We start from the raw sequence: 16,152 nt of genomic DNA on the forward strand, positions 1-16,152 counted from the left end.
CGTTGCGATCATACGGCTTTGCATGGCAGTGCCAAAGAAGATTTATGCACACTACTATTTATAATAAAGTGCATAAGATATTATTCACGAACTTTACTTTTCGTTAATTGAATCTAGCATAGCATTTTTGCTTTTCAATAAATATTCCATTTTGTATCTTTTTAAAAAATATTCTATTCTTTATTTTTTTGTTCCTTACCAGAAAAATTGTTTTAACATAAATTTTGTCGATCTTAACTATCCGCAAGCTAGATAATGAATACAAGAAGAAAAGTGGCTAGTAGCCCTCTAAGTAGTTCAAAGGGCGTGTAAAAAGGCACTAGTGTGAACGTTCGTACGGGCTGATGTGCAGAACGATGCGATTTCCCAACACTTTTGCTCTTGGCACTTACAACGTTTACCACTTTTAGTCCTCATTTGTCGCCATGAAAAATGTCATGCCATGAATTAAAAAGAAACACTTGTCTTCCTTGCCTTTCTCTGATGATTTCACACACACAAAAAAAAAACTTCGATCTCAAGTATAGTGTGCCGGATCCTGTGGCTGAGTGGTTAGCATATCGCGCTGTGACGCCAAGGGTCCCGGGTTCGAATCCCGCTCGGGCATGGTTGTTTGTGAATGTCCATTCATCAATTTCATCACTCATCCCCATTTTCGCAAATTAGCCAATAGGCACAAAACGCGAAGTAAAATAAATCAAATCAAGTGTAGTGTGTTGGGAAATACCACCTCCATAACATATACGTGGTTTGTCCCCAGAAGCCGTAACTTCATATAAATATTTGGTGGTGGTGGTCAAGAGTGACAATATATTTTTTTACGCACAATGTATATACTTCTTGAGGAATTGAGGGGGCAGAAAGTCAGCGCCTATGCTTGTTCCATAATATAAAGGTATTCAAATATGTAGAGCAGGGACGGCGACAGGGGTGGGCACGGGTGGGCAAGCGCCCACCCAAAAAATCCTGTGCCCACCCAATCAAATTCACTAAGTGCATACACTTGGGGATATGTGAATGTTTCAATAAATAAGTGTATTCTGGTGTTCATTACATGTATATTTTACTCATGAATATTATCTATACTTGAAATGTTTACATATTATCATCCCATAAAAAGCTGTCTTAACTTTTTTATTAGAAAGCAAAAGGAATTACTAGAGAACTTGAAACAAAATAAACTGTCATCAATTGAATACTTCTATGATTAGAAGCAGCTAGTAGGCTTAGGAGGTGCAAAATTATGCAGGGTATGGTAAAGATTTAAGGTGACCTTGACGGCTGCAGCTCTGGGCCTTCTCTGGGGAAAACTGCTTTGAAAAGTACTGCATAAAGAAAAAAAGGAGGCACTACAGATGTGATGAAAAAATGTAGAAATATGTATAACTAACCACCTCATGTAGCTTAGCGAAAAGTTATAACTGAAACTGGAGGGGATTGGGGTGGGGTCTTCGTGTTGTAAGCTCCGGGCCTTCACCCCGGCCTGCGCATGATTAAAATAATCTCTAAATGAACCAATAAAAAAAAAAACTTCTTAACCTTGCTTCCTCCAGCAACACAATACATTATTTCGACTCTTTGTAATTACGTCTACATTGAAATTCCAGAAGTGTCTCTTTCCTTATTTCATTACCTTTTTTATACATGTCATCTTCAAATATCTACGTTGTATTCAAACAACAACTTTGTATTCGTTCTACTAATGAATACTAAAAAGAAGTAATCACAATAATCACTACAATACCGAGGTGTATAAATTTTGATGTAACAGTTATGTGGGTTTGGAAAAATCTACAGAATTATTGAATTGATAATAGCCAATCAGTTACGTAATGATGCGATTTTTCTTGTGATTAACTTACGTAGAATTAAAAGAAGAAAGAGGTTGGTAGGAAAGCTTTGTTTTGAGGGCGTCAGAAAACTAATCAATCACGATGAGAATGGTTTAAACTTTAGAAGCATCAGAGGTTCGGCCGAAAAGGTCAACAGAATCTGTAGATGCAGATGAAGTAAAGAAAAAAAGGTGTCACGAAGTATCCATTAGAAAATTTTGTTTCTTTGTTTTTAAATCCACTTTTATGCTCAGATAGGCTAATCGGGACTAAACCTACAGTTTAAAGTGGAGTCCGAACCAGTGCGAATTGTGCTCCCACCAGGGGAGGGGGTAATAGAAGCCAGAACCTCTTCAATATAAGGCAACAATGTTATGCCATTCGAGAAAAAATATGCATAAAGAACTCACAGAAAACGTCTCATTTTATCACCACAGAAGATGCGTTCATTTAAGAGGGTGTATTGAGAGAGAGAAATATTTGAGATTTTCGGAAAACAACTTTATTGTTCACGGACTTATCTGCCTTGATCCAAGAATGAAACAATGTGAAATTGAAACTACCACCTCAACTTTCGAAGGGTATGAACTAACGAAACTCCACTTTTGAAAAAGTAAGTTGTTGCTGATTCGACTGATTTGTTCTATGTGAAGTCACTTTTCTGCTAACTTGGCTAATGGCGACGATGAGGTTCAATGGTGATTAGGTGAAAGTTACGAAGGACGAAAACAAATACACGCAGACACTGAAAATACAACCCACCACAAATTATTATTTTGACTGTGGTTCCAGGCGCCAGAGATTCGTTCACCTGCAGGATTAAAGTTTCCAGAGTATGCTGGGCAGGATAGAGGTTGACATTTGAGGGCTTTCGAAAAGGTCGCGCAATACAACCTAAGTCATCTGTGAAAAAGAGATGAATTACCGGGTATGTTGATCAATTTCGATTAATTCCTTGTGTCCAAAATCACATTCTACAAAATGTAAACTATTTGTTACCTCAGTGCATGTGTTCATCTAACCATACGTGTGTTACTTCACCCCCATGAGTAACGAAGACTAACTTCAGAAAACGAATAGCAACTTAACAAATAATCTCTTCAATTCTTAACAGATTTTTTAATGTTACTTGATTATTACTTTTGGGCGGTGTCTTGTCAAAATATCCTTTCACAAGCCTTGGGATACTTTATGCAGATTGAAGAAATAATTATTTTTTCCGTGTGCGTGTGTGTGTGTGTGTGTACATTCCCAATAAGACATTAATTTTAATCCAAATATCCAGTGGTGGCGATTAGGAGGAACAAGGTGGGAAAGTTTCCCCCCCCCCCCCGCCACATTTTGCCACTTGTTGCATCCGCACTATGGCCTCTTACTGCTAAGACTTTTCTACCAAAAAAGTAAACTGTCCTTGCCCCCAAGTTTTGGCACCCGATCACCGTTACTGCAAACATACATTCAGATACATTTGTCATTAACCCCTAAGTTTCAGTCAAAAACTCATATGATGAAAATAAAATGATGAGGAACATGCATTTAAATTACGAGAAAGTAATTTAATTCTTCAGCATTGTCTACCATCACACTTTCTATCACTGTCGCCGGATAGCTATATAAAATTGAGTATGTGCCTAGTAGTTTTTGCACTTGAAGGACAAAATGTGATGCAACCGATTCACATTTATTTCCCTACATAGACATGAATGAAAGAATGTGATTAGAATGTATGACTGCGCGCACACAAACACTTCCTTGAAATAATTGTGTCCATCGGAGACAAAGAAGTGGAACAAGATGCGAGAATAGATTAGAAAAGAAAGAGGAAAGACACCAAACACACACACGTGTGTTCGTGTGCCAGTTAAGAGAAATACTTGAAGAATGCAACGAGATAAAGTGAAAGGGAGAAGGAGGTAACAAGCTGAGAAAGATATGAGAATGCATTAAAGAGTAAAAAAGAAAAGATGGAAATTAAAGGGAATAGAAGTGTAGGGAAATCGGGAGTGTACGAGAGGAGGGGATACATATTAATATATACATACATATATGTATATGGCCATACATTTATTCCTGCCCACCTTAATCTATCAATATACAGCTTCTGCCCACCCGGTGAAAAATTTCTGGCGCCGCCCCTGATGTAGAGCGAAACGCAAACTGGTTTCCTTTCACGCATTCTCACATTTCTAGTAAGATATACAGAAAATAGTTACGTATTTCACAGTAGAAATGTAGGTACACAATTAATAAATACATATCTATGAAAGGAAACATCCGATCCTGGCTTTTCCAGGGTTATGCAGTGATATGTACTGCAAGAAATAACCATATTTACGGCTACCGCGCATACAGCCAATGGGTTCTTGCCGTACACGGAGCCCTGCTGTGTGGCTTCACTCGTCCGCGGCGAGACAGCTATCTACCCACATATATATATATCATTGGTTGAAACCAGTTGAAACTTGTACCCACAGTACTTCTCAATTAAATACTGCACCTTCGTATCATTAATGAGCAACTATACACATTTCTGCGGTGATATCATGGTGGTATTGTAAACTCCCACACAAAGCTAGTAAAATATAGCCCCTATCACACGGAACTGGATTTCTAGTAGGAATGACCTATTTGGCGCTGAACTAACTTTCTAGGTAGCAATCATGGCCGCCTGGCTGACTGCTTGACTGGTTGGGAGGAATATGTTCTAATTGCTACTTGCTTTCCTCGACTGGATTCTGTGGAACAGGCAATCAGAGCAAAGTTTCACCATGTGAAGATAATCTGTGATTGTGCAAAGGAGCGCTTTTGTCTGTGGTTTCCGAGTGTTAATCCAGCAATGTATAACGTATACAGCATGGAAGGCGCGTTGAGTTACACCATCTATGCTGAGTGCACGGTGTTTACATTTGAAACAACTAAATTATTCTTCCATACGTGTACAGTAAACGTTGTAAAGTATGTATTTAAGTAGCGCCATTGTTTTGTACCTAATAACGTTTTATACGAAACGTTATTCCTCTCGGTTGAATAGTTATCGGCTTTTAAAAATGTGAAGTGATACATTGTTTATATCTCACGCGGCCGCCATTACAACTTCACTCGTGACCAAGATGGGAACAAAAGCATAGCTATGACAAAAGTCTATCCACAAGTACGCTGAGTAAAGTATTTTACGCACAAGTAAAATAGGTTTTATAAATAAAGTGAAGAATGTGAAAATTCCTATTTTGCACTACATAGGTTACGGTAAATATCGATAAATATAAGTTTAAAAAATATTTTTGAGTGTCTGGTCAGCAACCAATTTTATAAGCAATATTTTTCGCATGGCCTGAGAACGCACGCAGCTGAACACTTTCATTTATCTTGCACGTGAGCAGCACGGATATTTCATGGAAGAATGATCATTACAAAGCATAGCTTTCATTTCTCCCATCGCTCCTTCTTCCATTATTTAAATCGGTACAGATTTGTAAAACTGCTGCACGTGTTCACTCACCGTGGGCTACCCATCCGGAACTGGACGCTCGAAGCAGACGACAAACGAGCTCTCCCTAAGGAGTGACGTAGTAACATGGCGGCGGCGTGTTTTCAGCGCAACGCTAACCCCGCAACTTTGGAAGTCTCGTTTTTGCCTTAAACTGGACGCAGAGAAACGCGAGAACTTGCAGGGGTCATTTTTCCAGGGTGTAGTTTTCAAAATTGTTGTAAAAAAAATTGAGTGGAAATGTCCATTGTGAGAGGCGAAAACTAGCAAATTGGTAGTCAGTCCAGCGCCAACTAGGGCATACCTACTGGAAATCCAGTTCCGTGTGATGTGTGGATTTTCCTAGTGTCCGAAGACGAGGCCCAACATAATATATGTTCATTTTGGGTCATTGTAGCCAGAGAAAGGTGGGTTTTATTTGTCCTTTTTTTTTTTTTTTTTTTGCCTTTTTCGGCTTTTTTGGCTTATTGGTTCTTTTTTAGCTTCTTTCTTAGGTCTTAACGGCTTTTCTTGCAACTTCACCTTCTTCTGTAACCCTATTTCTGTAACCCTAGTGTGGTTAGGCCAAATGTGATTCTTCAAATATGATTTTTCAAATTATGTTAATCTAAAAAATATATAATGTCTGAAAGAAGATGCATTTCATTCATATAGTTTTTTCGCACTGCGTGTTGCATACCACCAGAATTTTGTATTTTCTTTATTCGTTAAATATGTAATTAAAACTGGTTATTAATTAATCTGGATCACATTTATACGTCCTTTTTTCCGTTTTTAGGTCCTTTTTTTTTTAATATTTTTAGGTCTTTTTATAGGTCTTTTTTTGGCAATTTATAGGTTTTCAACTTCCGAGCCCTAATCATTATATATCCCATATTTGAAAAAAAGATAAAAGAAACCATAACATTTTTGTCTGCACATAATACAAGTACGTTCCCATTCATATACAAATAAAACTACATCCCATATTAGCATACATGTTGTACAACGTTTAAAAGGTAAGGCACTTTAAATCCTGTAATTTGTCCATATTGTACACTATTGGACTATTTCCAAGCACCTAGTGGGTATTTCACATGTTGGAACACAATGGCCGCTCCATTGTCCCTCTCTCCACTGGCCTACACTGGCCCAAAAAACTGGAGCGATGTGAACTCTTTCAGCTATGAAGAAGCAGGGGGTGCTATTCCGGCTTCCCGCGCTGCGGCGGCACGTGAAGGTCTTCTGCTAGAGTGACGTCAAGAATGGGAACCCTCAGCTGCGGGCCGCTTAATAACATGTAAAATCATACAAGTTTATCGCCTCATGGAGGCGATTATAACTCTTGGGAAGCAATGTTTATAACATGTAGTTCTTCTTCACTGCTTTCCCGTACCTTCTCAAGTTAACTGAGGATGGCAAACGAACAAATTCATGCTGAATTCAGCAGAAAGGGAATCCATGTCTTTGGTTCTTTAACACTATTTGTCTACACTTCTACACGCAGCAATAAAGTTGGTTGGTTGGTTGATTGGTTGATTTGGTGTTTTAAGTCCACTTTATGCACAGTAAGGCTAATCGGGACTGGACCTACAGGTTCAAGTGGAATCCGAACCACCATGTACCTTCACCGGGTATCGACCCCGGGACCCCTTGATTACGAGACACAGCAATGAAGTTAAATGATTATTAGATGAGAGTCTCATCTTGAGACGAGCACAATAGATAGAACACCCGAAAAATCGTAAAGTGAAACAATTTTAAATGCCTGTATGTGCTGGAGGGGGGTGGGAGTAGAGTCTCGTGCGCATGTTTTCATGTAAATAGTTTACTAACTTAATTAATTATAACATGGACATAACTGCAACAGGATCGAGAGAGTAAGATTGAACGGAAAGGATTAAGCAAGTCCCTCTATATGTATATAACCGGTCTCCATGACAGCATAACGCTTTAGGAAGCCAGAGGCCCCAGTTTGAACAATAGTAAGGCATATAGCAATGTTTGTCTCATTCTCCACTCATTAGTTCATCATTCATCCTCAAAGTAGCCATCAACCCAGTAATTCGTCTTTAAATGAACGACACATACACACATATTGATTTGTTATTATTTCGTTTTTCTGCTACTTCTGGCTAATCGCGAAGATGAGGATGAATCATGATAAGATGAGGTGGTTGAAGGGACAATCATAAACATGTAAGGACAACACAATATGAGCACCACCAAGGATTTTAATGGCCACGAGTCCAGACGCCAGAGCCTCGCTAGTCACTAGTATGTAAAATACAGTCCAGGGTGTACTACGTGGAAATTAATACAATTGGGCATTCAGGATATATATTGCGATCCGCGAGACGCGAATGGTCCGGGGATACGTGCCTCCAGGTTACGTTGCCGATAATAGGATAGGTGAACCTAACCTATTCACCAACTTTGGGCTTGATTGAATCTACGAAACTACCTGGCTATGTAACCTGGACGTTCTTAACCCCGTGCAGCTCTACGCTGTCCTCCAGTGACCATTTACATGGAGGATGCCCCCAGTTGACCAGCATCCATTCCGAGGAATGATTGCTGGTTTATCATAGGGACTTTCAGCCTATTTATTCCGGAGCGAGTAGCACGCTTCCCGGGCTTACCTGCCCAAATATGAATTAATAAATCAAGATGTTGGAAAGACACATTTAATATTCCAGGAATTCTCACATTTAACTATATACAAGCACTGCACAAACTTATAGGTTTGCTTTTACACATAGAACCAACAAATGGGTAACAAAAGCATGGTACTTACATAGTCTGCTTCCACCTCATCACACATGGGCCTTGCGACAAATCACTTATCACCAGTGGCGTATGCTGGTTCTAACGAGTGGGTAATCTCCGACCATTTGATCCTCAAACTCCAAAAGTTTCCGTGCAATTTATGTCAAGCTCCATATTGGATTTAGGAATATTGTGTCGGAATGTTTGTTATTGCTACGATCACAATCAATTAATTCTCGTTATTGCAGTTTACTATACGTGTAGAATTTCAAATAATAAACCAAGACAGTATTATAAAGCTATAAAAAACAGCCTGTGAAATATAAAATGAAAGACGTGCACTAGTGAAATATAAACCCGCAATATTAATTTAAGTGCAAAATTCAACTTACTCCAGGACCCGATTACTTGTGCCGTACCACATCCAAAGCACGCTATTTGTCCAGTTCACGTCAATACGTGTCTGTGCGAAAGATTGCAGCTTAACAAAGGAAGTTATGTGACTTTTGGATTTTTCATGTTTGGCACAAGTGTTGCAAAGATTACAGTATCAGCCACGCGTCCATACATTCTTTTCAGCCCCGAAAAGTAAGCACGGCCAACAAAAATGCAAAGCTTATTAACACTTATACTTCCTGTCAACCATGGTGTTTTGTCATAATTTGCTTGCGAAAATGCCTCACATATTCCCGATTTTTGTCTTTGTGTGTAGAAATAAGTTCAAGCGATGACACTGGCCTACCTGTATTAACAATTTGCAACTTCTCCTGAAAAGATCTTGTTCCAAAAGGTTTCACCAGCAAATCTTGTATGACATCCATTACACCTAAATAAATAATAAACACGAAGCACAGCACGAAGCCAACGACTACACGCATTCAGTTTCACGCGCCAAACTTCTGTTGTTGTGTTCCTGGCTCAGAATGAAATTCCCTATGAATGATAAAAAAAAATCCCTTTCCGAGCTCGAAATGACAGGTTTTTAAAAGTTCGAATCATTGCAGGTCAGAGCCAGAATTTTATTTCGGGATGGGGATCATCCCTTATTAGCAGCCGCCACATAAAGTTGAAACAGTGGGGTTAGAAGTCCTGAAGATGAATCTCAGATTATTACAACGTATTATGCAAAGTGTTTAATCCTGCTAATAAAGTAAAATTAATTACCACTATACACTTTTTAAATTAGATATTTGTAGGATTTCGGGGAGGGGGGTTTCAGCCCCCCCCGAGTCCTCCACCTGGTTACGTGCCTGATGTGTTTTTTTCGTTTTATGTTTAATTCGTTCATCTTCATCACTATTAATCTAAACAGGCGGAATATATCAACTTAAATTAACTAATATATATATATATAAAATTTATTTTTGATATATTTCCCTTTAAAAAAATATTCAGTTCCGTGAAAGAAGTATTCTCGCTGTTTTTGAAGATTAGAGAGGAGAAACAATTACTATTTTTGTAAATACAAGGATGGGGGGAGTCAGCAAATAGGTGCTTTAATTGCTTAAGCTTTGAATTTTAATTCAGTTTGCTTCATCTTCAATATTTAAGCTTTCCCCTTTTGATAAATTTATGTTCAAGTAACAGAAATCAGCAAGACAGAAGCAAATGTAAAGTGAAAATTAGCGTAGAATTGGTTTGCCCATGTTATTCAGTTTTCCTGTTCTTCGCACTCTACCGGGTATGTTTTCCCTAGTTCAGCGGAGGGAACGGTAAAGGCTCTGAAGGTTGAGAGTGCGACCGGTGGACTCTCACAAGAAGGAGCTTACCCTGGGCACGGAATCACCGCGCCTGAGAAGCAGTGTTTCCTCCCTCTCTTTCCTTTCTCCTCCCTCCTCGCCAAGGGTTGTAAGGAAAGCGGGAGGAATGACGTCAGGGTGAGATTCCCTGAAGTCATTCCACCGGCTGGAGAAAGGTTCCCGGACATTCGGCGGCAAACGATTGGAAGTATTCGCGCGCTGGAAGCAAGGAAATGTATGCCTCGAAATTGGTTTGGAAGAATATTGCCAAGAAATGTGTGTGTGTATATATATATATATATATATATATATATATATATATATATATATATATATATATATATATATAAAGAAATACAACCGGGTCATCTGCGATTACCTAGATGACCCAGAGTATACGCCGCTGCTTATCACTCCAACTGTAAATGGGGGGATTTCTGTGAGTTAGCACTAAAAATATAACCGGGTCTTAAGGCAGATGGATATTTACTTGACAATGAACTGTTTCAGGGAGATTTATGACAAAGGATGTGCTCAATAATCATGGATGTCTTTGGACACAAAGCACCTTGGTTTCCTGAAGGCCCTTTGTCCTCACCATGTGGTTTTGAAAAGTTCCGATTTTTCATGGATACTGGTTCCATGCACTGTAAGGCACTTTAAATCCTGTAATTTGTCCATATTGTACACTATTGGACTATTTCCAAGCACTTAGTGGGTATTTCACATGTTGGAACACAATGGCCGCTCCATTGTCCCTCTCTCCACTGGCCTACACTGGCCCAAAAAAACTGGAGCGATGTGAACTCTTTCAGCTATGAAGAAGAAGTGAAGTCAAGATGGCGTCCTCACATGATAAAAGCTATCTCAGTTCTATTGTCTGGAAGCCACACCCAGGAGGCCATCTGATTGGTCCACAGCACCTTGGGTTACTTGCCTTCATCAAGTACCTTAAGAAATCCAGTAGATGGCAGTCTAGTTTGGGCTAGTTCCACTGGCTCTCACCAGATGGCTCTGGTGCTGTGAGACCGATTGTCTTTTGTCAAAAACATCGATTTTTTGATGTTTTTGGGGTTTATTTATGCTAATAATAGTGACTTGGAGTTATTTTCAGGGAAAGCAAGTTAATTTGTGCTTGCACAAATGTTATCCTGAAAATATATGTGTTAATAAAAAATTTGCATGAAAAGCACCATGTGCACATTGGATTCTGTCTACACACACAAGGTTGTCATTTTGATAACCAATGAATTTTGGTCTGGGGCTTATTATTTACTTAATATTTTGATGTTTTATCATACTTTTCCTACTTAGGCCTAATTCCTGTTAATCTTAACATATCTGGGAATGTTTACTCCTATTAATTTTACCTGGAGTGAATTAGCCTTGTACTTTTGTTGGAGTGGAGTGATGCCTGTATGTATTTGGGATGTATAGCCAACCTTTGGTTGGTTATAATATTCTGTGTGTGTGTGTAACGACCCTATATTTAGGCTTTTTTGTAGTCTTTGGGTCCTGTCGAGTTGCATCCACGGGAAGCTCCAAAATGTCGGTGTTGTGTGTGTGTGAGTAAAACTATTATTATTATGAAGTTACAGTTACGCAATAATAAACTTCTAAGCCGTATGAATGCAAATATTGCCATCAGTTTCAATAATACGAATGTCTATAACAGTATATTTAATTTTTATTTAACACGTAGTTTTTTCTTTTGATACGGAAGAAACATGCATCAAATTATGTCAATATATTGTACATATATTCAGGTAGTGTTGTATTTTAAAAATTTCCAGCAGTAGAATTTCAGCAACTTCTTTGCAGGGGCGATTTATTGTTGACAAGAATTAATTGAAGTTACTGCTGCATAACATAATAAGTACGAGTATATTGCAAAATCATAGAGAAAATGTAGTGGGCGGAGGATGTCTATGCAATTTATCCTAGTGGGGGAATTTTCTTTAAGAGGATTTTCTTAACTAGAGAGATAGCATTCCAAAACCTTTCCCTCTTTGAACACTGCTGCCTCTCCTGTGAAAAAGTCTTGCGGGCGTTCTTGTCAAATTGCGTCATTACGAGGCTAATATTTTTTTTCTTATTTTTTGGTTGCTTTCTTGTAACTTTTACCTAATTGGAAGGCGAGGATGAGTAATGAATAGATGGACACCCGCAAAGGGACACAATGTCCAGGCGGGACTCGAGCCTTAAACCTTCGCTGGGTAGCGAGATCGTTACTGAACCAATTAACGTTCTCATCTATTTCTATTTTGAGGGCTTCCCGGATGGCGTAGTGGTGGCGTCATCGACTTATAATCGAGGGATCCCGGGTTCGGTATCCGGTGGAGGCACGTAGTGGTTCGGATCCCACTTTAAACTGTAGGTACAGTCCCAATGAGCCTCAATGTGCATAAACTGGACTTAAAACGCCAATTCAATCAATCTGTTTTAATATTTCACGTCGCTTTTTGACATATAGAGCAAACTAGGGCAATGAAATGAAAATGAAAGATGAAATAGATAAGACACACAATGATACACACACATGCCTCAACCAAGGTTCGCTTCTGAGTTCATAGAGCGTTACGCTAGCGATTTCTCCAGGTAAGGGATGGATATACGATAGACGATTTGACGTACACCGAGGGGGTTCATACCTGCAGTTAGGAACATTCAAATGGAAAGTAATTGCTTCCAGTTTCCGAAAGCGACATGGCTTTCATTGTTCGGTATAAGCCAACTTCGAGGCACAGATTTCTCCCAGATGTCAGAAAAATCTGCAGGTCCAGTAGTAGCGATCAGGTTTTCGTTTACAGAAGTGCTTGTGCTGTTTGTCTTGAATACGAGTATTAAAGCTAGTAATTTTAGGTCGTATTACGTGTATTCGGTGTCTGTACCATGAATAAGCGTGCCAAAGGTAAACATTCTTGTGCTCCCCGATGGCGTAGTGGTGGCGTCATCGCCTTATAATCGAGGGATTACGGGTTCGGTACCCGGTGGAGGCACGTAGTGGTTCGGATATGGAAAAAGTTATTCAATTTGAGATTGTGTTTGCATCCTTCCATGGGTCAACTGTTTCCAAACAACATAAAGTTATGGACACTCTAAAGACAGTACTTCAGTCAAAATTTCCTGAAGTTAACGAAAAGATTATTTCCCTGTATGTCAGAACAAGAACTTTTATTAGAATTCGACATTTGAATAAACTAATGAAACTCAAGTCCATGGAAGCAAGTGCAGCGAGAAAAAGACGACAGTGGGTAGCATCGTCTTTAAAATCATTAGTCTCCAGGAAGGGTAAGTTGTAATGAATTTTTATTCTTACTGATATTTATTTCCGCCTCGGCCGTATAGTGATTAACAAATCACATTGCTAAACCAAGACAGAGGCCAGGCCTATTGTTCATGTATTTGTTATTTGACGTCGCTTCTTTACCACTTTTGGTTAATCGCGGCGATGAGTGTTGATCACATAAAATTGATGAAAGGGCAGGCACAAAGAACATCAATGCCCACGACGTGACTCCAAGTCTGGAACTTCAGTGATGGGATTCAAAGTCGAACACGCGGTTGACCAGATTCGCCATCGAGCTGGCACGAGTTTCTTTGAATGTATTAAGGGATTACGCTTTCCAACGACATTGCATTTTATCCATTTATTATTTATTTATTAATTTCTAAAAAACATATTTTGATGTTACGGTATTTTAAACACAAATCATTTTAGGTAGAATATTTCTACAATTTTACCATAGTGTAAACCTTAATGTAAGCGAAAGCATGTGTGCATCACTAGTTAAAGATTTTCACATCTACAAAAAAAAGATATCCAAAACCCATTTCCACCTCACTCAAGGATTATGTTAATTCAATTCAAATTGTACGCGGGTTCAGTGCCATGCAGGCCCGTAGCCAGGAATTCTTATTAGGGGGGGCAAAGTCAATCCTAGAGGGGACAAATTTTTAATATACTGTGTTGCATTGGCAGATATAGCAGGGTACAGACGGGCACTTGTCCCCCTCCTCCAAAAGTGATATTTAACAGGAAAGGGATGATATCTTGGAACTCCAATGAACAAAAAAAAAGTTCGAGCAACATCAAATAACAATATTTCGATAATGACTTTTCGGAATACCAAAGAATACAAAGCTAAAGTTTAACATAAATAGCGACTGTATCTACTTTATATTTACAGGTCGAAAAGGTTAATAGACGATTAATATGTACCAACAGTTTTGGGCTTCTCTGCAGAACTGATTAAGGAAGTCCTTTATAAATCGTACTTCATAATGTAGTACTCAAGTTTCCAGTATGCAAGATTTTTACGCACAAAGGAATCTAACGAGAATCCAACAACACCATTGTGTTGTGTTATGCAAGAAAATTCAAATTAATTAAATAATAATGGTTACATATTATCTACACTTTGATGAATTGTGTAGGTATTTAAAGTTTCTTTAATATATATATACGTACATGTGTTGCTATGAAGTTTGAACTGCTTAATCTTTAGTCACTTCTCTGTGCGAACAGTGATGCAAGCGGCAATACTTCTTTCATTCGGCACCAGAGTTCAGCATATACAAAGGAAATATATATATATATATATATCTTATTTAAATACATTACATGATCAATTCATACGCCAAATTGTCTCTCAAATGTGCGCGCTCCTTTTCCTCAAAATAATTGTTCGTGCATTTAAGCAGCAACAATCTGAAGTATATATTTGGCCTTACTTCTCTCTCTGGTAATTTAGAATGCATTACAGAGAAGAATCATATTAAAATCGAAGCGAGCAGGAAAATCTTTAGATCAAAATATTTGCAAACTGAAAACAATATTGATTTAATAGGGCGCAAATAATTTCACGAGGTGCCATGGCATTCTCTTTAACATTTTTTTTTCAATTAGATCGTTTTGGCTCCCAGGGCTTTGGACTATAAGAATAGTAGAATTCGCGCTTACGAGCGAAGAGAGCAAGGAAATTTTACGGAATGTACTTTTATTTGTATAAAATTTGAAAGCGATGGGGCAATTTCCCCTCTGTGCCCCCTGCAACTGTCCTTTGGGCGTCTGGAAGAAAAATTCAAGAAAAACTTGAAAACTAATTCCATCTTGAGTATCCATTTGTACTGCTATCTTAGATTCTGCTAGTCATGTTTCTTTACTTCAATGTTTGCCCCCTCCTAGATTGGACTTCCGACCAAAATTGGGAGGGGGGGATAATTCCCCTTCCCCCTGCTGTGGTTGCAGCACTGTTTGTGTGTGTCTCTTCATCAATTTCACGTCATCACTCATTGTCACGATTAGCTTGAAGTGGTAGAAAGGCAACGCTAAGTAACAAAAATCAAATATACACTCCCTCTCTCTACCACATGAATCACTATTACCAATAGGTAGACTTCGGAAACTAAAGATTAAGCAGTTCAAACTTCATAGCAACACATCCAAGAAAAACATCCAAACACATTAGGCACCTTTCATACAAGACTTCTCAAAATGTCACAACTGTTCTAGATACTACAAATTACGAAATCATTTCCGAAAATGTGAATCAGGAAGAGATTTTCTCCCCCTAATCCTAGTACGACATTATTTGGAATCCCACACACCTTAATAAATCACAAAATCATTAAGTCTTTTTGTTATGTTGCTAGAGTAATAGAGGATATAATTGTAACGATTAGTGAGAATTCCAGGTAGAAATATGTTCTGTATTTTTCACAGGGGGGCAAAGCAGGCTCTCAGGGGGGGCAGTTGCCCCCCCTGCCCCCCTCTAGCTACGGGCCTGGTGCCATGAATCTAACCTTTACTCAACAGAATGAGAATGGTTCATAGAATGTATCGCCGAAAATCAATTTCGCTGATATCCCGTTGTCGCTGTTCTATTTTCATTAGATACGCGCTCCAATTACCATTTTAATCCTTCGTTTTAAAAGCTATCCAAACACAAAAAAAATTATCGGGGGTCATTTTAAAGTTTTTTTTTACTTCATTACTGTCTTCATTTGATTCTTTTATTTTCTAAGAATTTTGGCGGGCTGCAGCCCCTTAAGCCCCCCCTGCGTACACCAGTGCTTGCCACACTCATCTAGCCTACGCTCCCATCAAATTTATCATTTCATCATTCATTTTTATTGTTGCGGTTACCCTAAACACGTAGAAAAGCGACGTCATATAACAACAGCGACAGCGACATCCTATGTATACTAGATATATAAATTATAATGAACAAATTATTAATAACAAACATCTGTGAAAATTTGAAGGTATGAAGGATAATAAGTATTGGTGTGGTAGCGAAATATTTAATACGTAAAATTGTATTTATTTACCCATACGCAACTT

This window comes from Lepisma saccharinum, chromosome 9 (assembly GCF_977018435.1).
Source record: "Lepisma saccharinum chromosome 9, izLepSacc3.1, whole genome shotgun sequence".
Taxonomy (NCBI): domain Eukaryota; kingdom Metazoa; phylum Arthropoda; class Insecta; order Zygentoma; family Lepismatidae; genus Lepisma; species Lepisma saccharinum.